The sequence below is a fragment of the Scyliorhinus canicula genome, chromosome 16 (genome assembly GCF_902713615.1).
Source record: "Scyliorhinus canicula chromosome 16, sScyCan1.1, whole genome shotgun sequence".
In the NCBI taxonomy this organism is placed as follows: Eukaryota; Metazoa; Chordata; class Chondrichthyes; order Carcharhiniformes; family Scyliorhinidae; genus Scyliorhinus; species Scyliorhinus canicula.
In genome coordinates, this window is record NC_052161.1 from 82,560,836 (window position 1) to 82,567,409 (window position 6,574).

Sequence of the window (6,574 nt, forward strand, 5' to 3'; positions counted from 1 at the left end):
CAGTTTTGGTCTCCTTACTTGAGAAAGGACGTACTGGCGCTGGAGGGTGTGCAGAGGAGATTCACTAGGTTAATCCCAGAGCTGAAGGGGTTGGATTATGAGGAGAGGTTGAGTAGACTGGGACTGTACTCGTTGGAATTTAGAAGGATGAGGGGGGATCTTATAGAAACATTTAAAATTATGAAGGGAATAGATAGGATAGATGCGGGCAGGTTGTTTCCACTGGCGGGTGACAACAGAACTAGGGGACATAGCCTCAAAATAAGGGGAAGTAGATTTAGGACTGAGTTTAGGAGGAACTTCTTCACCCAAAGGGTTGTGAATCTATGGAATTCCTTGCCCAGTGAAGCAGTTGAGGCTCCTTCATTACATGTTTTTAAGGTAAAGATAGATAGTTTTTTGAAGAATAAAGGGATTAAGGGTTATGGTGTTCGGGCCGGAAAGTGGAGCTGAGTCCACAAAAGATCAGCCATGATCTAATTGAATGGCGGAGCAGGCTCGAGGGGCCAGATGGCCTACTCCTGCTCCTAGTTCTTATGTTCTTATGTTCTTATGTTTGCTCAAAGAACATACATAAGGTATTATCGTACTCCTGCAGACTTTTCAATAATACCATCATTAATCTTTGGTACATAAAATGGAGAATAGGTTGTCATTATAGCTATAGAAGATTAGTCTATTGACAGTTCATTCTCGAATGGAGGTATCCTATTCCTCATGTACATTAGTACTACGGGCAGGGCTTTTGTCCATGGTATTCCCATTTCATTGCAACACTTTACCAACTTATTTTTTAGAGTGGCATTTTCCCTTTCTACCACCCCTCCACTCGCTGGATGGTATGCACAGTGTTGCCTTAGATCAATGCCTAGGTATTCTCTTACCTGTTTAAGAGCCTGGTTTACAAATGGCGTGCCATTATCACTGCTGATTTTCTCTGGGATGCCCCATCGTGGAATGATTTCAGTTAACAGGGCCTTGGTTACTGCACTAGCATCTTGTTTGGCTGTAGGGAACACCTCGACCCACTTAGAGAACATGTCAACCATTACTAGGCAGAATTTCTTCCTTTCACTTGGGTTTAGCTCAATAAAGTCCATTTCAATATGCTCGAAGGGTCTCAGTGGTTCTGGGTGCGCCCCTGCGCTTATCTTAATTCATCTCCCCACATTAGTGGAGCTGAGTCCACAAAAGATCAGCCATGATCTCATTGAATGGCGGAGCAGGCTCGAGGGGCCAGATGGCCTACTCCTGCTCCTAGTTCTTATGTTCTTATGTTCTTATGTTCTTATTATTGGTAGCACAAATAACACATCGCTCACAAAATTTCTGGGAGTAACTAGTAAAGCCTCTGGTGTACCAATGTGCAGCAATACTCTTGAACATCCCTCCCTTTGACACATGGTCCTTGCCGTGTGTCAACTTAGCATAATGAGGAAATAGCGCTCTCGGTAGACATGGCTTATCATTGGGGCCGTACCATACCCCATCTTTTACCTTACCCCCTGCCTTTGACCATTCTTTCTTTTCTTCCCGTGAGGCTTGTGTTTGCAGGTCTTGTATGTCCGCTGTTGGGATAAGAACTGTTAGCATTGGCATGTTTACATTATCACTGATAGGTTTTTGCGCTGCTGCTTTCGCTGCCGCATCCGCCCTTGCATTTCCCTGTGAGACTGGATCGGTTTTCCCTGTATGTGCGTCACACTTACAGACTGCAATACACTTAGGTAAGAGGACTGCGTCCAAGAGATCAGAAATCAGCCCATGGTGCGTGATTGGTTTGCCTGTTGATATTAAGAATCCCCTATGTTTCCACAAGGTTCCGAAATCATGAGTCACCCCAAAGGCATATCTACTGTCTGTGTAGATAGTAACGGACTTGCCTTCTGCAAGTTTACATCCTTCTGTAAGGGCGATCAGTTCCGCAGCTTGTGCGGAGAGGTGTCTAGGAAGCGGCTCTGCTTTTAGTATGTTGTGTGATGTGACTATGGCATACCCCACACAGTTCTGGCCCCGCTTCTCGATCTCTGAACGCAGACCCATCCACAAACAGTTCCATGTCGGGATTTTGTAGGGGGGTATCCTGCAAGTCAGGTCGTGGACTACAAACTTCATTAGTTAGAGCAACACAATCATGTGGTTCCCCATCACCTGCGGTGGGAAGAAGAGTGGCGGGGTTAAGTATGGTACACCTTTTCACTGTAATGTTTGGCATTTCCAGCAGGACCGTGTTATATCTTAACCACCTTGCCGCAGACATTGAGCTGTTTTTTTGCTCTAGGAGAAGTAGTGAGACTGTATGTGGTACCAACAAAGTTAATTCACTGTATCCCACGATATCTCTAGAGACTGCTATTGCTTTTTTGGCAGCTGCGACTGCTCTCAGGCAAGTAGGCAGCCCCGCTGCTACTGGGTCCAATTTAGCAGAGAAATATGCCACTGGCCGAAGTTTCCCTCCGTGCTCTTGTAACAGCACGGACGTCATGCAGCCTCGTTTTTCATCTACCATTTGGGTAAAAGGTTTATCTGGGTTGGGAATTCCTAGGGTCAGTGTAGACTGTAAAGCCAATTTCAAGTCGTTGAACGCCTTTTCTGCTTCTGGGGTCCAGCTGATATTAAATGTCCCAGAAACTTTACTTGTTCTTGCACGAACTGCAATTTTGAAAGGCTTGCCTTGTGTCCTTCCTCAGCTAGGTGGCATAATAGTGCCAATGTGTCTTGCTCACACTGCTCCTTGGTTGGAGCTGCGATTAGACAATCGTCTACATACTGTAGGAGGGCTAATCCCGGGGACAGGATTAGTGGCTCCAAACTCTTTTTTAACGTTTTGTTGTAGATGGTGGGCGATTCACAATATCCCTGACATAACCTTGTAAATGTATAAGAACTTCCCTTAAATGAAAAAGCAAACCAGTACTGACTGTCTGGGTGTACAGGAATGCTAAAGAATGCATTAACGAGGTCTACTACAGAGAACCACCTGCTCCCGGGTGGGATCTGTGCCAAAATGGTATATGGATTCGGAACATTAGGGGCTCTGGCCATAACAGCATCATTGACTGCCTGCAAGTCCTGTTCAAACCTCCATCCCTCGGGTTCTCCCGGGAGAGTCGCCTTTTTTACAGGGAAAATCGGTGTACGCACTGGTGAGTTTTCGCAGGGTACTATGACTCCCGCTTTCAATATTGAATTGAATACGGGGGTGATCCCTTCTACTGCTTCGGGTTTTAGCTGATACTAGAACATAGAATATAGAACATAGAACACTACAGCGCAGTACGGGCCCTTCGGCCCTCGATGTTGCGCCGACCTGTGAAACCATCTGAAGCCTATCTGACATACACTATTCCATTTTCATCCATATGTCTATCCAGTGACCACTTAAATGCCCTTAAAGTTGGCGAGTCTACTACTGTTGCAGGCAGGGCGTTCCACACCCCGACTACTCTATGAGTAAAGAAACTGCCTCTGATATCTGTCCTATATCTATCACCCCTCAATTTAAAGCTATGTCCCCTCGTGTTGGTCATCACCATCTGAGGAAAAAGACTCTCACTGTCCACCCTATCTAACCCTCTGACTATCTTATATGTCTCTATTAAGTCACCTCTCAGCCTTCTCCTCTCTAACGAAAACAACCTCAATTCCCTGAGCCTTTCTTCGTAAGACCTTCCCTCCATGCCAGGCAACATCCTAGTAAATCTCCTCTGAACCCTTTCCAAAGCTTCCACATCCTTCCTATAATGTGGTGACCAGAACTGCACGCAGTACTCCAGGTGCGGCCGCACCAGAGTTTTGTACAGCTGCAGCATGACCTTGTGGTTCCGAAACTCAATCCCCCTGCTTATAAAGGCTAGCACACCATATGCCTTCTTCACAGCCCTATTAACCTGGGTGGCAACTTTCAGGGATTTATGTACCTGGATGCCGAGATCTCTCTGTTCATCTACACTACCAAGAATCTTGCCATTAGCCCAGTACTCTGCATTCCTGTTACTCCTTCCAAAGTGAACCACCTCACAATTTTCCACATTAAACTCCATCTGCCACCTCTCAGCCCAGCTCTGCAGCTTATCTATGTCCCTCTGTATCCTATAACATCCTTCAACACTATCCACAACTCCACCGACCTTCGTGTCATCTGCAAATTTACTAACCCATCCTTCTACACCCTCTTCCAGGTCATTTATAAAAATGACAAACAGCAGTGGCCCCAAAACAGATCCTTGCGGTACACCACTAGTAACTGAACTCCAGGATGAACATTTGCCATCAACCACCACCCTCTGTCTTCTTTCAGCTAGCCAATTACTGATCCAAACCGCTAAATCACCTTCAATTCCATACTTCCTTATTTTCTGTAATAGCCTATCGTGGGGAACCTTATCAAACGCCTTACTGAAATCCATCACCACATCAACAGCTTTACCCTGATCCACCTGTTTGGTCACCTTCTCAAAAAACTCAATAAGGTTTGTGAGGCATGACCTACCCTTCACAAAACCGTGTTGAGTATCGCTAATCAACTTGTTCTTTTCAAGTTGATTATAAACCCTATCTCTTATAACCTTTTCCAACATTTTACCCACAACCGAAGTAAGGCTCACAGGTCTATAATTACCAGGGTTGTCTCTACTCCCCTTCTTGAACAAGGGGACAACATTTGCTATCCTCCAGTCTTCCGGCACTATTCCTGTCGACAAGGACGACATAAAGGTCAAGGACAAAGGCTCTGCAATCTCCTCCCTGGCTTCCCAGAGAATCCTAGGATAAATCCCATCTGGCCCAGGGGACTTATCTATTTTGACATTTTCCAAAATTGCTAACACCTCCTCCTTTTGAACCTCAATTCCATCTAGCCTGGTCGACTGAACCTGAGTGTTGTCCTCGACAACATTGTCTTTCTCCAGTGTAAACACTGACGAAAAATATCCATTTAACGCTTCCCCTATCTCCTCTGATTCCACACACAACTTTCCACTACTATCCTTGATTGGCCCTAATCTTACTCTAGTCATTCTTTTGTTCCTGATATACCTATAGAAAGCCTTAGGGTTTTTCTTGATCCTATCCGCCAACGACTTTTCGTGTCCTCTCCTCGCTCTTCTTAACTCTCCCTTTAGGTCCTTCCTGGCTAACTTGTAACTCTCAAGTGCCCTAACTGAGCCTTCATGTCTCATCCTAACATAAGCCTTCTTCTTCCTCTTGACAAGTGCTTCAACTTCCTTAGTAAACCACGGTTCCCTTGCTCGACAACTTCCTCCCTGCCTGACAGGTACATACTTATCAAGCTCACGCAGTAGCTGTTCCTTGAAAAAGCTCCACATTTCGATTGTACCCATCCCCTGCAGTTTCCTTCCCCATCCTATACATCCTAAATCTTGCCGAATAGAACACTGTGTTCTGCATGGTCTATAATCAGACTTTGGTGTAATCTTTGTGGGCTCACAATCGTGTATTAGACCCACATCATGTTTTCACTTTGCCCAAAGTTTCCCCGGAACTGTCTGCAGTCGCAGGTCATCGGCAGTAATTTGTACAAAACTCCAGGTTGTTCCCCTATGGCTCTGGTCCGAGGCGGGGACTATTTCCACCACTCTCTCTGCCTGAGATAGCCAGTTAAGATTCTTTTTATAAGCTCGCATACTTGTACTGAACCACACAGTTGTGTCTGAAAGCAGTGTCCAATCAGTGACTTTGATATTTTTAAGGACCCACGGTCCCAAATCTTTCCATTGTCTATTGCGCCCTTTCGCTAACGATACATGGGGGTGTGACCCTTCTATTGTAAAGGGGTGTGGTACTCCCGATCTCAGACGTATTCTAGACAGGTCTATACTTGTCTTATTTTGAGGCTATGTCCCCTAGTTCCACTGGCGGGTGACAGCAGAACTAGGGGACATAGCCTCAAAATAAGGGGAGGTAGATTTAGGACTGAGTTTAGGAGGAACTTCTTCACCCAAAGGGTTGTGAATCTATGGAATTCCTTGCCCAGTGAAGCAGTTGAGGCTCCTTCATTACATGTTTTTAAGGTAAAGATAGATAGTTTTTTGAAGAATAAAGGGATTAAGGGTTATGGTGTACCTCGCCTGCAAATTTCTGGCCTCCCGCTTCTCTGGGATCCGGGAGTTGTTCATAGGCACATTCAATGTCTTTCATTGTCCACGGTCGGTGGACAAGTATCGGTTCTCCTTCCAGGCCCGCCACCTCTATCATTGGAGCATTGAGGACATTGCCGAGAAATTTACTGTCTCCTTCCCTTTCTTCATCGCCTTTTTGATAATTAAACGGTTCTGGTGCATCTTGAAGGGCAGATTTAGGTCTGCACGACGCCTTACTCCGGGTATGGTGAGCTACTGGGGAGTCAGATGTAGTCATGGTACTGATGTCTGGGGAAAGGGGGTGACAGTCAGCTCCTGACGGTAGAGTTCCCATGGACGTCTCAGGCGTTCCCAGAGGGGGTTCACTATATGGTGGAGGGCTCGGTCGCGACTGTTGGCCTGGGTTCGTGGGGGCCACTTGTGGAGGAGCCGTTGGGCGCGGGAGGCAGCCATCCAGGTCGGGATCATCCGGA